This window comes from Callithrix jacchus, chromosome 5 (genome assembly GCF_049354715.1).
Source record: "Callithrix jacchus isolate 240 chromosome 5, calJac240_pri, whole genome shotgun sequence".
In the NCBI taxonomy this organism is placed as follows: domain Eukaryota; kingdom Metazoa; phylum Chordata; class Mammalia; order Primates; family Cebidae; genus Callithrix; species Callithrix jacchus.
This window is the reverse complement of record NC_133506.1, coordinates 38,013,778-38,030,936: the sequence shown is the minus strand read 5'-3', so window position 1 is coordinate 38,030,936 and position 17,159 is coordinate 38,013,778. Positions and strand designations below refer to the sequence as shown.

The 17,159-nt window shown below is 40.5% G+C and overlaps 1 protein-coding gene across 21 annotated transcripts in view; it reads left to right on the top strand.

The window, feature by feature from the left end:
- Positions 1 to 17,159, top strand: part of PTPRT (protein tyrosine phosphatase receptor type T) — a 1,160,468-nt gene that overhangs the window by 531,195 nt on the left and 612,114 nt on the right. The window lies entirely within an intron of this gene.

Here is a 17,159-nt window from a genome sequence, read left to right as displayed (position 1 = left end):
CTCTAATGTGTTTCTAATTCTAACATTGTTCCTGAGGCTCCCTAAGCTGGGCCTATGACCCTTGGTTTTGACAATTTTCTCCATGGTTTCCTGTACTGGTTCTTGATGGTTCCACTATTGTCTCTGAGGGGCTCCTGTTGCCAACCATGTCTTAAATGCTCCTAGCTCTGACAGTGTCTCTGAATTGTTCTGGAACTACCTTAGTCCCTAAGAGCTTCCTGCCTCTGTATCCCCTGGAGGCTCCTACCCCTACCTCAGTCTGGGTTGGGACTATTCCTCTGAGGGTCCTCTGGATTCCATTCTGTCTCTATGGGGTACTGACTACACTTAGATTTTATGACTCTTTGATTTTTGGCCACATCATGATGAATAAAGGAGAGAGAGAGCAGTAAGAGAGAGAGCATCTTATATACAGCTGGGGATGTTCTAGTGGAGGTAGGCATGGTTCAGGGAAGCAGGCAGCATGGGCTTCAGAACACAAAAAGGAGTCACTGAGGCTTCTGGGATGGGGGGAAGGACCCATCAGTACAGGAACCATGGAACAAACAAAGGAAAGCGCATTCAGCTCTGCCATAACCTGACATATAGGTCCCTAAGAATCGCCACACTTTGTCAAGTTATGAAATAAAAACCACAGGGATTATGGAGAAAATGGAGCTAGGGAGCCAGATTCCTACTTCACTAGTGATACATCAAAAAAGAGGGTAATCTAGTAAAACTGGTGGTGCAATTTTATGCATGTGAAATGGCTATGAAATGCATTCATCCAGGTAGAGCATTCCTAATCTGAACATCAGAAATCCAAAACGCCCCAAAATCTGAAACTTACTGAGTGCCAACACAGTGTCACAAATGAAGATGACATTGCTAACACTGCAGGAAAAGTGCCTGTAGATGACACGGCAAACATGGGTGATGGGCTTATTGAAGGACTGGAGCAGTATGCATTCTCAGGACAACAGGAAACCGTGTCAATTTAAAAAATCAGAGACGTCTAAGACAAAAATCGTTGTTGATAAGGCAGATGGCCCTGGAGGAAACATTTTAAAAAGCCATGCAGCACAATGCCTCTTTATCCCTAGAGGATCCACTTCCTGGTTCCTCAACGTCTTCTGATGTTTGTTTTCACTGAAAAAAAAAAAAAAAAAAAAAAAAAACTAAAATGCAGTGCATAGGAATCCTTTTATCAAAGCACAACATCACAGGGAGAAGACTGAAGGCAGGATGTTTGCTGCTGATGTTCAGCAGCTGATCCAGATATCTGCTGAGGCTACTGTGCTGCTCAGTTAACCTGAACATGTTAATTTTTCACAGTATTAATGACATATCATTTATTCCTTTTTACTGTTAAGCACTTATGTGTGAATAAGTATAAGAAGATGATTGCTTATCGATAGTATATACATTCAGAATCAGGAATTATGGTGATGACAGACAATCACAGAATTGTCCACATAAGTGGCTAAGATAGTTACATCTTTGCTTTCGATGGTTCAGTGTACACACACTTGGTTCATGCCCAAAATTATTTAAAATATTATATAAGATTACCCAATATATATAAAACATAAATGAATTTTGTGTTTGGACTTGAGTTTCATCCCTGAGATATCTTGTTAGGTCATAGACAAATATTCTGAAATTTAGGAAAATCTGAAATCTGAAACACTTCTGGTCTCAAGAATTTTGGATAAGGGATACTCAACACAGATGGTGTGTTACCTTGAAAAAGACATGAAGTTTGCTGTGGAAGTGGGCATCAGGGAGGTTGCAGCCTGTGAGTGACTGTGAAGTGGTGGAAGGAAAGCTGTTTGAAATTGGGGTAAGATTGTACTACTAGTTGTGGCTCAGAACACAGGCAGTGAGCTGAGGGGGCAGGTAGGAGTTGGAACTGTGTGTGTTTTGTATATTTCTAGGTGGCTCAGTTCTGCTAGGTGCAGATTTCTTCTTCCCTAATGTTTCTCACGTACAAAATCACACATAAGCAAATGCTAAGTTTGTGTTATGTTCAAATTGCTCTTTCGTATATTAATTGTGTGGGAACACATTTGCATTTTCTAAACAAGAGTTATGGTGGATTGGCTGTAACCATTCTTAAGTCTATCAGTGGTGTATTGTGGTAGTATATAACCCAGGTATTTTCGTCGCTTGGAAATATTCCTTGTAAGGTTATTGAACCACTATGATGAACAGAGATGCCATTTTCTTGATTATTTTCAAAACAGGCCTTTGGTAAAATTCTTCACTGAAACCTGATTATGAAACTTACTACTTTCAAAGGACATAATGATATGTTATTAAACTGGGTAATACCTTATCTCAGCTCTACAATGCAATATTCATCCATAAAAATAATTGATTTGATCCTGCTGATGAGACTTCTCTCTTTCCACAGGGTAAATGTAGGAGTTTCCAGGATTTTTGATCTTTATAAATGATATTCAAAGTACTTTAGCAGCCCCTGTGGACTTATTTGCTGATGATCATATAATATATTTTGAAATTCAATCACAAGATGATCATCTCAATAAAAATTTACAATCTATTGCAAACTGTTGCCATGACTGTGTAATGGATTTTACATGTTGAAAACACAATAGTCTGGCTATCAATATAAAATTATGAGTTGAAATGCAATTGTGGTATTTTATTTTTAAAAAACGTTGGTGTTTAAGTTACAGCTAAAATCTTGAATAACCCACATTTTACAAAATGTGTCATCAAGAAGACAATCTTCCTTCCTGCATTGCTACTGATGGTGGAATGTTTTTTGCCTCGTAATTAGTTTTTAAGAGAATTCCAGGGCTGATAGCTATTTGTAGGTGTTGTTTATTGGTGTTGGTAGTCTGAGATTTTCCTCTTTTTCCCATTCTATTATTAATCACACTGGAAATGTGCTCATTATTTTACACAACAGAAAGAGAGTGTGTGTGGAATGTGGAAGGTATAATTTCTGCCCAGAGGAATTTATAGGCGGGGTTCAGATTTCAACAAAACAGCAAAAAAGGTAAAACATAAAGGCAAGCACTGAAATAGCGTGCTTCATAGAGGAAAAACGGGCAGCATGGAGAGAAAAATGGTCTTAGAATCATCTAGGGCAGTGGTTCTCAAAGTATGGTCCCTAGACCAGCAGCATCAGTATTACTATAGACTGAATATTTGTGTTCCTTTAAAATTCATATGTTGAAATTCTAACCCTTGAAGTGATGATATTAGGAGGTGGGGCATTTGGGTGTTGATGATGTCATCAGGGCAGAACACTGATGAATGAGATCAATGCCCTTGTAAAAGAGGCTCCAGAGAGCTCCTTCATGTCTTCTACCACATGAGGACCCAGGAAATGGGCCCTCACTAGACACCCAATCTGCTCGCACCTTGATGTTGGACTTACCATCAATCAGAATTGTCAAAAGTAAATTTCTGTTGTTTATAAGTTACCCAGTCTATGGTATTCCATTATTACAACCCAAATGGCTTAAGAGAAGTATTCCCCTGGGAACTTGTTAGAAATGCAAATTCTCAGACCCTATCCCCTGACCGAATAAATTAGAAATTCTGGGGATGAGCCTAGAAATCTGCTGTAAGGAACCTGCTGAGTGATGCTGTTTCATACAGAAATTTAAGTCTAACTTACATATAGTGACAAACCAACACGGCCCTTTAGAAGGATGCTCATTCCATAGCTTGATCTTCGCAGCAGCTCTGAGAAGTAGATGGGAGGAAAACTGAGACTCAGAATCTTTGGACCAAGATCACCAATAAGTTAAATGCTAGATCTCTTGGCCGAAGAAAGTCTTCGCCACAGGACTTGATGGAGTCTTCAGCCCTGGGGACCTCCTTCACCCGCAAGTGTCCTCTTGAGGGTGGCTTTGGGCAGTAGGGAGCTTGGTGACTATGGAGATCAGCTGAGAATGAATAACTGCTACACAACGTTTTGCTCCTTTCTGTCAAACATTTACTGAGTCTTTTCTTTGTGCCAAATTCTGTGCTTGGCACTGGTGGCAGAGGTTGGCTTAGTAAGGACATACTAGTAGCAGGCAGATACTTGGCAACAGTAAGCTACAAGCTTGGGTGTAGCACAGGAAGATACTGGAGAGGCAATTCAGCAAAGGCAGGTGGGGATTCATTCTGGCGCCAGTTCTGAGAGATCACTGATTAAGAAAACTCTGGGTACTAAGGGAAGGGTATTCTTCCTTAAGGATACCTCCTCCTTAACCCTTAAGGAGGAGATTGTCAAGAGTTTGGCTGTAAAGCAGTCTCCCGGCGCAGTAGGCTGGAGTTCAGAGCAAGATTCCCAGCCAGTTAAACCAGAACCTGGACAGACAATCAAATAGGAATCGCGGAATATGGAGTTGGGAGAAGGGAATCACAGGTGATACTGCCATGCTTCTGCTTTAGATGACTGAGGGATAAGTGGTTGTATCAGTCAGGGTTCTCTATAGGGACAGAACTAATAGGATAGATGTATATATAAAGGGGAGTTTATTAAGGAGTATTGACTCACACGATCACAAGGTAAGGTCCCACAATAGGCTGTCTACAAGCTGAGGGGAAAGGAGGCCAGTTCGAGTCCCAAAGCTGAAGAACTTGGAGTCCGATGTTTGAGGACAGGAAGCATCCAACATGGGAGGAAGATGTAGACCAGTAGACTAAGCCAGTCTAGTCTTTCCACATTCTGCCTGCTTTTATTCTGCCCATGCTGGCAGCTGATGAGATTGTGTTCCCTCAGATTGAGGGTGGGTCTGCCTTTCCCAGTCCACTGACTCAAATGTTAATCTTCTTTGGCAACACCCTCACAGGCACACCCAGGAGCAATACTTTGTATCCTTCAATCCGATCAAGTTGACACTCAACATTAACTATCACAGTGGTGGAACAATATTCTGAGCTGAAAAATGTAAAAGGGAATGACCTCAGGTCTGGATATGTTGTACTGGAGGTGAAGATGCATAGCAGATAATGGGAATATATAAATCTGGAGCATAGGAGAGATCAGCAGATAATTTCCTCTTCCATGAGGGCTACCTGATTTCACCTGGACTTTAGGATCAAAGGGATGTCTTAGTACTGATGAAAGCAACTTAATTCTCTGTCCTCATGCTGTTCTTTTGAGATGCCCAATTTCTTATATTTTTATTTATTATGTTGTTTCTTTTCCTTGGTTTAATCATTTACTATCTTGCATGAGATATAGGCCTGAGAGCAAATGCGATCATATATATCAAAGGGCTTCGAAAACTCAAAATGTTCTTTAGCTGCCTGTAGTGAACCAAACTGTTATTGGTTGCTGCTATTGTTATGGATGCTATGATTATGAAAAATGACATCAAAATAGGAAGTCTGACTTGTCCACTTCTCAGAACTAATTGGCATCTCGAAGGTGGACCGTATTCTTTTGTTGTTCATCATCTCCTGGGAAATCCCATTTCAGAGTTTATGCTGTGGTCTGGGCTCTCAGAGACTTTCTTGTCTAGAGTGCTGTGTGCTTTCCTCCAGCACATCCCCAAGAGCAGACATCCAGTGGTAGGAGTTGGGTCCTAGAAGAGCTGTGTGTTGCTGACCCAGCCTCACTTTGAATGCTGCCTCTGATGAGCAGTTGACACTCTTCCATAGCAGACCATTTCACTGCTAGAGATCATGGGTGGTTACTATTATTAGCCTGGTTATCAAACAACTCTGGATGGATTATACACAGAGTATCCATTAGGTTCAAAAGAGTAGGGGCAGTAGGCGGGCTGCTAGCATGAACTATCTGGAGTCCACCTCAGCAACTGGAGAAAGCACGTGAGATGACAAAGAGATACGGACACCACATGGGTCCAACTTGGCCCTGTACCTCTCCTGCAGGCAGCAGTTTCAATGGCTTGGGCACCAGCTTGTTGGTATCTTAAGACTATCGTCTAGCATTAGGTAGAAGAAGCTCTTCCTCATTGTCACACTCAGATATGCCTCCTTGAAACACCCACTTTTAAGTTTTTCTCTCAGGAGACATATTCTTCCTCATCTCAAAAACAGGTCTTCAGCCACTCACAGTTGTCTCACTTAATCTCCAGAAATTGCTGACTTTCATTCCCCCAAACTTTGCTTGAGGCAGATCCCCAGGCCACTCCGATGATAGTTACGGAAACGCAGATCAGCAATCCAATCACGTAATCGCCCATGCCCCTGTCCCCCACCCCGCCCCCGTGTCTGCGTACTTCTGTAAATCAAAGGCCCCTTGCGTGGGAACCCACTTTATTGTGGTCTTGCAGAGTCCCAGCTCTCCAAGTGAAAAGTGGCTTTGTACAGCCAGACATACCTCATATGCTGCTGATTTGGAGGGCTCTCTTTCTATTCCCTCCACCTGAGGGTTGATTGCACGTTCTATTTTATTTACATATTTATGGATTTCTACTTGCAGTGATATGTGTCTACCTCTCTCTTTTCTCCAGGGGGATAAAAAAGATAAATTCAAATTGCTGGGCTCAATGAAGTGAGAGTAGTCATTAGAATTGAATGAAAAGGATATGGGCTTTAGAGCCAAAAATAATCTGGTTTTTATTTCAAGCTGGGCACTTGCTAGCTGGGTGATCAGAATGTGTTACATCATCTCTCTGTGACTCAATTTATTTTCTTCCATCTAAGGGATATTATAATGCACCATTTTGTTGGAAAGCTTCAGTGAGATAAGTTATATGCCTTGCAGAGAACTGGGAACATAGGGGCCCTTTAATAAACGTTATTTAGAAATAAATCTCAGGCCTGGGAAAAGGATGTCAGAACCTAATTTCCTTCACTGTGGCATGATGGACCCTGTTTTAAGAAGGATTTCTCTTGTTGCTACTCTCTGTACTTTCTTAGTAGTGGTTTAGCATCAAGCTCTGATCAATGCTGGGAAGACAGGACATATGTATCTGTTTGCCTGTCACAGTGTCCTCGACGTGTAGCTATGGTGGTACTTCATGATGGGACATGGGGTAAGGGGGATGGGAACTGTCCTTTTTGTGATTGTCTCTAGTCTCAACTAAGAAGGAGAACCATGCTGCGCAGATCCGTCTCTCTTTGGAGAGGTCAAGGCTTGTAAGAATGAAGCCTTTCAAGCCCAGAGTAAAAAGGGGTTGGAAGTGAGTCCTCACTCTCGGCAATAAGCAGACTCAGGTGGTCTCTCTGTTTTCTGAGAAGCCAGTGGGTCCCACAGGCGAGGGTCTTTCAGGGAAGCATGCAGTTCTAGGACAGAGTAGAGGCAGAGAATGATAAAAAGAGGTTAACTGAAGGTCTAGAAAATAGAATAGTATCACATAACTAGCCTTTTGAGTTTTCTTTTTCATTTCTCTGCGCCTTGGCTGCACCATCTATAAAATGGGAGGAATATAACTTGGTCTAACTCTTAGGGTTCTGAATGAGAGGTAGAACGGGATATCCTTCTGGGCAGGAGGGTAGACCTCTAACCTCCATCTCTGCTCTGCTATAATTCTGGTGAGATGATCCATAAATCTTGGGGGAACGTGAAAAGAGTAGTTAATAGAAATGAAAATGGAATCACTGTCCCATCCAGAATCAAAGCCGTAGAGTCAATGGATTCTAAAGACCAATGGAGAAATTTTCAAGACCATGAGGAACTAGGAAAGGAGGGGACTTCCATGCATGCTACACCATGCTCAATGGGACACAGTTGCTGGTGCAGTGCAGGTGAGCCTAGATTGAAGGCAACCCAGAAGATGGCTTCTGGCCAGCACTTCCTCAGAAAGATGTGGAGGAAGGGTTCTGGCAGTTCTGACGTCACCGTCATCCCACTTGCTTTGCTGCTGCTGCACTCTCTTCTTCCCCTGGGGTGTAGGACCACAGAAGAGAGGTAAAAGCTAAAGAAGGGAGAGAACCTGCTCTGATGTCATACTCAGTTATGGAACCTCATGATTACTCCATAAAAATTATCCACAGATGGACAAGCACCTGCAAGGGCATAAGATGTTCATCTCCCTTCTTGCAGACCCTCCCACCCCTCCCACTGTCACACAGTGTCTACTGCTGGTTACTTTGGAGTCCCTCTCCCTTGGCTTAAGAAACAGATAAAGAAAACATAAAGCTTTCTCTCTTTAAACTCACAATTCATAATCTCAGAGATTCTTTCCCCCTAACCCATTACGTTTCATTATTGTATGAGCTGACTGTGGTGCTGGGAGGGAAGAGTGAGGGTCCACTTGGGAACCTCTTAGTGTTCTCTGGAAGAAATAGCTGGAAGTCCTTCAGCTCTTGTCTGTAGAAGGTGGCAGTATTTATTTTGTATGCTAATTTTTTTTTCTTTTTTTTGAGACGGAGTTTCACTCTTGTTACCCAGGCTGGAGTGCAATGGCGCGATCTCGGCTCACCGCAACCTCCGCCTCCTGGGTTCAGGCAATTCTCCTGCCTCAGCCTCCTGAGTAGCTGGGATTACAGGCACGGGCCACCATGCCCAGCTAATTTTTTTGTGTTTTTAGTAGAGACGGGGTTTCACCTTGTTGACCAGGATGGTCTCGATCTCTTGACCTCGTGATCCACCCGCCTCGGCCTCCCAAAGTGCTGGGATTACAGGCGTGAGCCACTGCAGTCGTAGGTAAAATTCCAAAGCCATGAGAGACGCCTTATTAGACATCCAGTTGCACTTTTAGATTTTTCTGCCACTCCATGCCACTTAGGGAGCTAGGGCTTCCTGGAAGATGAAGTGTAATAGTGTAACAGAGCAACCCATTTTTAAAAGGGAAAGAAATGAATGATATTTTTTAAACGCTTTTTCTTTTCCCCCACCTCCTACTTAGCTCTTTAGGAATGAAATTATACTCTTTACCTTCACTCCACCAGACACTTCCAAGACATCAAGCCTGTCTAACTATGCGTTTACTTAAAAGTTCCAGAGACTGAACCTTGAAGCAAACCAGGCATGTCCGGAATTCTCCCCCAGCAGGAGATTGCCTCCATTTACAACCTCACTCTGCCCATGATAGTACTAGTGAGACCTCCGGATAGATAAGAAATCTGAAAAGTCACATAGACCCTGCGCTTCCTCACCCTCTCCCCTGCTTGCCCTTCCCTCCAAGTCTTTCTTTTAAAGCCTCAGCTTTCTGCCCAGAAGCAAAGTGTTACCCTAAGGCAGGAGCCTTGCACTCCTTCCCTCCAGCTAGCTCTGGAATAAAGTCAGTTTCTTTCTAGAGATCTTGCTTTTATTAATTGAACTCTGCAGGCAGGAAGCGACTAAGTCTGTATTCAGTTAAAATATTAAGTCAACAAATAATTCCTCAATTTCTTCTAAATTTGAGGGTTGAGATTTGAAGGAAAAGTGAGTCAGAGAGAGGCGTTAAAGATAATAAAAGGTAACTGTTTGTTTATCAAGCTCTCTGGCTTTTTAAAAAATAGCATCCCAAATATATTAAAGTTAGGGTTCAATCACTCTTATAGCTATGACACACTTGAGACGACAATGTAACGAATGTATGATGATAGTGATGAAGACAGTGACTGCCAATTTGAGTGACTGCTCTAGGCAAGGTCCATAGTATTGAACTTGTTTTGAATATGTTACTCATAATTCCTGCAGCAACCTTGTGAGGTAGGTACAGTTCCTCCACTCACTGTCTGGAAAGTAAGCGACTTGCCCAAGGCCACACGCTTGCTCATATGGCCCAGCTGAGAACTGAACCCTTAACTGTACAGCTATAAAGCTCAATCTCCTGAAATCCAGAATCATTATCAAAGCATAATGCACCATGGCCCATTGGGTGTTTTCCAGGAATGCTCTGATGAAAAATGTTGAATATTAGCAAAACTATTTGTGTAATGCCTCATATCAGTAGGCCAAATAATAAAAAACATTTGATCCTCTTGAGAGAGGCTAAAAAGTAATTTGAAAAAAATCAGCCTTCATTACTGATCAGAATTCTTAGTAAGCTAGAAGTGGAAAGGCACTTTCTTATTTCCAGAAGAAAATGTTCTTATAGCCTCAATGCCTAAGAGAATAAACTTAACTAAAAAAACAAGCTGTTAGAACTACTCAAATATTTCAATGCTGTGTTCAGACACAAAGCAAAGAAACAGAAATCAATAGCCGTACGCCAGTAATAACCATTATAAAAATATAATGAAATGTATCTTATTCTCAAATGTAATCACAATATAAATACTTAAGAGTAAACTAAGAAATATACAGGATGTTTGTGAAAATGCACACATGTACAAAATTGTATTGAGGATGAGAAAACAAGATCTGAATAAACGAAGCCATATGTCATGTTGTTGGATTAGCAAATTTAATATTGTGAAGATATCAATGCTCCCCAAATTAATTGATGGGTTTAATAAAGTTCTCATCAGAATCTTAATGTGATCGATTTTGAGACTTAAAGTGATTTAAAAGTTGATCTGAAAGAATATACAGGAGAAAGAAGTAAAAAAAAAAAAACTTAGAAAAATTGACTGGGGGATTGCTCTGTGAAAGTTAACATTTGTAATAACTATAATAATTAAAGCCCAGAAATGAATGCAATATCTAGCAAAACTGGCTTATAAAATTTATATGAAACTTTGGGGAGCCAGGGCAGATGGATCACTTGAGCCCAGGAGTTCAAGACCAGCCTGGGCAACATAGCAAGACCCCATCTTAAAAAAAAAAAATAAAGTTATGTGAATTGAAAACTACTTATCAAATAGTACATGATTAATAAATTGTATATGGTAAAATACTTTGGAAAGATAGAATTTATTGCACATATTACAATGTGCTAATTAAATTATGGGTAGTTTCAGAACTTAAAAGGCTAAACTAGAAAAAAATAAAGAAAATAATCATGTCTTTTTTATTGGAAGAGACTCTGAGTTCATTCAAAGCAAGCAAATACACGATTGAGGTCATAGTTTACAAATTTTGCTACGTAAAAAGAGAAGAAAAAGAAGAATCTGTGCCGTGTTAACTAAACTGAAAAAGCAGACGAGTAAACTGGTTGTGGGAAAATATGTGACAAAACTGAGAGAAAGGAGCTAAAGTATCTCAACACACAAAGAGCTCTAACATTAAAATGTAATTACACTGATAGAAAAAAAGGCTAAAAGGCATAAAGAGGTAATCGCTAAACAAAATATGTATGGCAAAAAACATGTTAAAATGTCTAATGTTACAGATGATCAAATAAATGCATTTTACCTATAATATCACCTACATATATATTTTTTAAATTGATAATAAGCAGTATTGGCAAGGAATAACAAAGCAGGTTCTTAAGGGATTTCTGCAGGTGAGTTAACTGGTACAGCATATTAAGAGGACAATTTGCTAATTCTTTTTCTAGCAAAATATTCAGAGCTGATCAAAAAAGAGTTTCAGACATAGAGGTCATCACTGCATTATTTATAAGAACAAAGACTTGGAAATCACTTAAAGGCACCAACAATAGGAGAGTAGTGAGGTAAATTTTAGTGCATGCACACAGTAGAATTCTGTGCTAGTGTTGTTACAAACTCTGTTTTGGGGGCATATCTTTTTTTTTTTTTTTTTTTTTTTTTTTTTTTTGAGACAGAGTCTCTCTGTCACCCAGGCTGGAGTGCAATGATGCGCTCACGGCTCACTGCAACCTCCGCCTACCAGGTTCGAGCAATTCTCCTGCTTCAGCCTCCCAAGTAGCTGGGATTACAGATGTGTGCCACCATGCCTGGCTAATTTTTATATTTTTAAGTAGAGACCAGGTTTCACCATATTGGTCAGGCTGGTCTCGAACTCCTGACCTCTTGATCTGCCTGCATCAGCCTCCCAAAGTGCTGGGATTACAGACGTGAGCCACTGCACCTGGCTTGGGGGTATATCTATCTAATGTCATGGGTTAACGTTCATGCTATAGGAAGTTAAAAGAAAAAAGAGCCTACAAAACCACAAGTGTAATTACTGTCTCAATTTTGTGAAATATAGATACACAGACCACATATCAGCTGTGGCCAGTTTACCAGCAAGAGCTATAAAGTACTGACCAGAACTCACCATTTCAAATTCTGCACATGGGGATTCCCAGAGGAGCACATGAGCCCCTGTTCACTGCCTGCTGTGAATTGTAGAACATCAGTCAACTTCCTAGATCCCCTAACTGAACCAAATTTGGACCTGGGCCCTTCCATACCAACTCTCCCAAAGCCACATGAACAAAGGCTGTTTCCTGCAGCAGCAAAATTCTCTTGGTGTTTGGTGGTACTTATGCCAGGGGCTGCATTGCTGTCCTACCTGGCAGGAACTCATTCTTCCTCAGACTTCAACAGTTCTTTCAACAGGCAAGAAATGTTCACCTCTTTCTCTTTCCTCCCTCCCACATTGCCCACAGGTGTGGCAAAGTCTTCTCTCTTCCTAGAGCAGTTCATCTTTCTCCAGACTCTATTTTCAGGCCCCTCTTTGTACATTTTTTGCTTTGAGCTAAACATCACGTGGGGTTAGGGGGAGGGCAGCTACTTCTGAGATCAAAGCGTTTCTTTAAATGGAAACAACCCTTCTTAAAACATGTATTTTAATCTCTCTGCTCTTGTGTATAGGTACAGACACAGACATACCATATATATGTATGCATTGTATATTCATGTATACATATAAATACACACACATGTGTATATTCAGGTATTGAGACTATGGGTCACAAAAGTTTGTATGATTTGGAAATAGTTTTACCCTTTTACATCTCATGTGAATGTGAATGATTTTTACAAATTGTAAAACACTCTATGTCAGAGGGTATTTTTATTGCAGTTAGTGAGTCATTGGCATTTTTGAACAGTACAGAAACAGTCCCAAATTTGCTAAGCCCTGAGATGCAAACCATGGTTCAAGCTCAGTGTTGAAATAGAGTAAGGGGCAGTTAAATAGGGGGTTTGTTTGCAGACCCATCAGAGTTTTAATACCAGGTTCACTCCTTAGGATTCTGGTCAGTCCTGGGCAATTGCTTGACCTCTGTGAATTGGTTTCCCACTCTGTTAAATTAGAAAAATGCTGCTTACTTCACTGGATAGAAATACAGATCATGAATATTAATGTGGCTAATAATGCTCTGCAAGACTTACCCCACTGAATTTGCCTGCAACCCTACAACCCCATGAGGTAGGTGCCATCATCACCATCACTACCAAGGCCAGAGGGATTTACTGTTTTGCTCCAAGTCACACAGTTTCAGAAGTAGCTGAGGTTGGGGCCCACAGAGTCTGATTAGAGTCCTGCTCTGGACCCAGCTGACCATATACCTCTAAGCACAATGCTTATAACTTAGTAGGTGCTTAGTAAATTAGAGCTTGGGCACTTGACCACCTAGAGGCTCACTCTGTCTCTCATTACATATATATATATACACTTTGTTGATCTAACCTTCTCTCCTCACTCTCCATTTTAACCATTTAAAACACTGTTTACTAAACTTATCCTAATTCATAGTCATCTACTTATTCATTTGTGTATTTGTATATTACTTGCTCTTTCCATTAGACTATGTACTCCCGAGGGGTCGTTCCCTTCTCTGTTCTGGTCACCAGTGCCTGGAATTATGGATGGCACCTGGAGGCATGCAATAAATAAGTGTTGCATGCATGAATGCTGTGAAGACAAATGTGTGCACCAGAGAAAAGTTGGAAAATCATAAAAATATACAGAGAAAAATGAAAATAGTTCAACAAAGCATCACTCAGTGATAAAAACTTTTACCAAGTTGGCATTTTTAATGGTGTCATTTCTTATATTTAGCTCATTAATCAATAAAGGGTTTGTTTTGGTCTTTGGTAGATGGTGAGGTTTCAACTTTGTTTTTCAGTATTAAACTATTATTCCGACACCATTGCTGGAATAAGCTAACAATATCCCAAACAATGATGGATTGGGGAGGGAGGGTATAGGAGTCTCTTGGGAGGGAGAAGGGATGGAAGCTTAGAGCCTGACCCAAGGAAGCTTCACATCTGTAAGAGTGGGTGCCATATTTGCAAATTCTCGGAACTTGGAGACATAATGATGGTGCAGACACCTTGTTAGGGAAACTTATTTTCGGAGGAAAGCCCGTTTCAAGCGGCCAGCACCACCTGCTCTTGCGTAGCCTTTACAGTATTATCTTCCTAGAGCCCTTTCTAAGCATGATTTCTATTGATCCACACAGTGACCCTGTGACTTAATTCAGGTGACCACTGTCATTTTATATAGGGACACTGAGGCTCGGAGAAGTAATTTTCCCCAAATCTCAAATCTCATAATAGCTGTGAAATAGCGTCTCCTGACCCCAAACTCACCTGACTCCTGCCCTCTGTCCACTACAGAAGATTTCTGTGTGCTGTGAATCTTGGATTAACCAGACAGCTTGGGGGAAAGGTGGTGGCAATGGGATGGAGGAGGCAAGGATTCTGATTAATTGAATTTTTTTTTATTTGAGGTTAAGCAGTGAATCCATTTAAACTTGACCTGGACTATTTTATATAGGACTGTATATGAACTAAACACAATAAAATTGAGCCCAGAGGAATATCCTTTAGAAGGAAGAAGTCAATAACATAACCCTTAATTGCCTTTTATAGCTGGTACATGGATTTGACTTTCCCTGCACCCATTACAAAGCATTTGACCAAAGCCAAGGCAGCTTAGACATCCTACAGGATGTGAAGGACCATCCCACGGTCCTAAATATATTAGACTCGAACTCCCTGTGGACAGACCTCTGTGTCTGGCTGGCACATCTACCAGTTTGAAGAGTGGATGAGTGTGTATTTGCAATTAGGTGTGGCTATCAAGGTAACAGTATTCTGTATTATGGGAGTTTAGGGTTCAGACTAAGTGTGCAATGGGATGTCTATAATATGTCACACAAAATATTCCAAGAGCAAGACATTTAATTCTGGCCACATAGTTCCAAAGACATTAGATGAAGGATATTACTTAGGAGAGCACCAGGCCCTGTGGGGGTGAGCTATTAAACCTGTCATATGAGCAGTCTGGAGGTGCTGACCCAGATGTTTTTTTTGCAAGTTAGAGAGTTCCTGGTGCCTGGAGCTGTTCAAACCTCTGTTGTATATAGTGGAAAAGTTAAGGCAGGTATTCACATCTTAATGGCATTTTGTAGCAATGATGAAAAATATATGTTATTATTATTTTATTTTGGAACACAGAAAAACACTAAAAAAGGATGTAAAAATAAGCCATGACCCCCACAACATGAAGATTATACAAAATTTTGAGACAATTCTTTCCATTAGGGTTTGTGTTTCTTAATACAGACAGATACATCTCCCTGGGCAAAATTGAGCCAATATGTAAATGTTGTTGAGTAACATATTTTTAAACAATGTGTAATAAGTGTTTTCCTATGTACTCAAGTATCTTTTTACTAAAATAAGTACAAATATTAAATTGAATAATATATAATCAAATTGAATAGATATAGTCTTAGTTTTTATGGATCCTGAATACTAATGGAGGACATATACATTACATTTAATATAGATACAGAAATACAATTTTAATTATTTGCAGATTTCATATTTGCAAATTCACCTACTTACTAAAATTTATTTGTAGCACCAACATCAGTACTCTCAGCTCTTTCCCAGTAATTCAGACATGCACGGAACAGTAAAAATTGGGTTGCCCAATGCATGTATTTCTAGAGGGGTCAGACGAGGTGGCACTCTGCCTTCTTGTTTCAGCTCCCCTACTGTAAGTGAGTGGCCTTTTCATGGTTTATTTAGTGTTATGTTTTTCACATTTTTGTGCTGTTGGTGATTTTGCTGCTTTAAGGAGCCCCCAAGTGTAGTGCCAAAGTGTCGTCTGATGTTCCTGAGCACAAGAAGGCATGATGTGCTTTGCAGAGAAAATAGGTGTATTAAATGAGCTTTGTTCAGGTCTGAGTTACAGGGCTGCTGGCTGTCAGTTCAATGTTAATAATTAACAAAACCTGTTAAGTAATCTGTCTTTAAAGAGAAATACACATAACAAGATTATGTACAGAAACAAGGTCCTGTATTAATCAGTTGACAAAAGCATGGTGAGCTGAGGCTCATAGGAACCTAACCTTGTATTTCTCCTAGGAGCCATGGGTTCAGTGTTCTCTAATTCAGTGCCACTTTAGAGAACATTACTTCCAATAAGAGGAATCAATTAGATGTGTATACAAATCAGTAAGGTAGGGGGTGGTCAATGATAGAGACATACATTTGGGTTCTTTGGCTCTAGATATAACTTGAAACTGTTAAAAAATAATTTTCAAGAAAAGGTAAAATCAAGACTCACAGAGATGTAGAAATGAACATAACTGCAATTAATTCATTGATGAGGAAACTTGTGAGGTTTTACAACCAGTACAGAGGAAAATTCAAAGATAAGAGACAATTATAGATCAGGAATATGCAAATAGAAGAAAAACCAGCTTTCTTCCAATAATGTCTATAGACAAGAATTATTCTAAATTACTGTCAGTTGTCTACAATTTCCAGAGTTGGGAAACAGCTCTTACAGAATCAGAATATGATAACAAGAAAGTGTGTGCTATAGACAATGCAGTTTTTCACTGAAGCACAGATTTTTCCCCCCACAAAGCCATAATAATAAATGCCATCAACCCACATAGAACATGTGGAGAGACAAGAGAGGCCAATCCCAGGGAATGCCACCACCATAAGGTTGGGTTGTGAAGACAGAGTCTGAAAAGAAGACCATGAAGGAATGACTAAAAGCAGGAGGAAAACGAGAAAGATGCGATGCCTTCAACAGCAAGACTGAGGATGGAGAAAGTTGCCAACTCTGAATGATTAAGATGTGCTCCAAAGGGTCCCCTTGGTGTGTTAGTCTGTCCTCACACTACTATAAAGAACTGTCCGAGAGTGTGTAAATTATAAAGGAAAGACGTTTAATTGACTCACAGTTCCTGCAAAGGCCTCAGGAAACCTACAATAATGGCAGAAGGGGAAGTAAATACATGCTTTTTCACATGGTGGCAGGAGGTAGAGGTGCCAAACAAAGGGGGGAACCATCAAACCTCATGAGAAATCACTCACTGTCATAAGAACAGGATGGAGGTAACCACCCCCGTGATATAATTACCTCCACCTGCTCCCACCCTTGAAATATGGGGATTAGGGGAACTACAATTCAAGACGATATTTGGGTGGGGACACAGCCAAACCATATCACTTAAATTTGGCAGTGTTGGAGTGATGGGTGA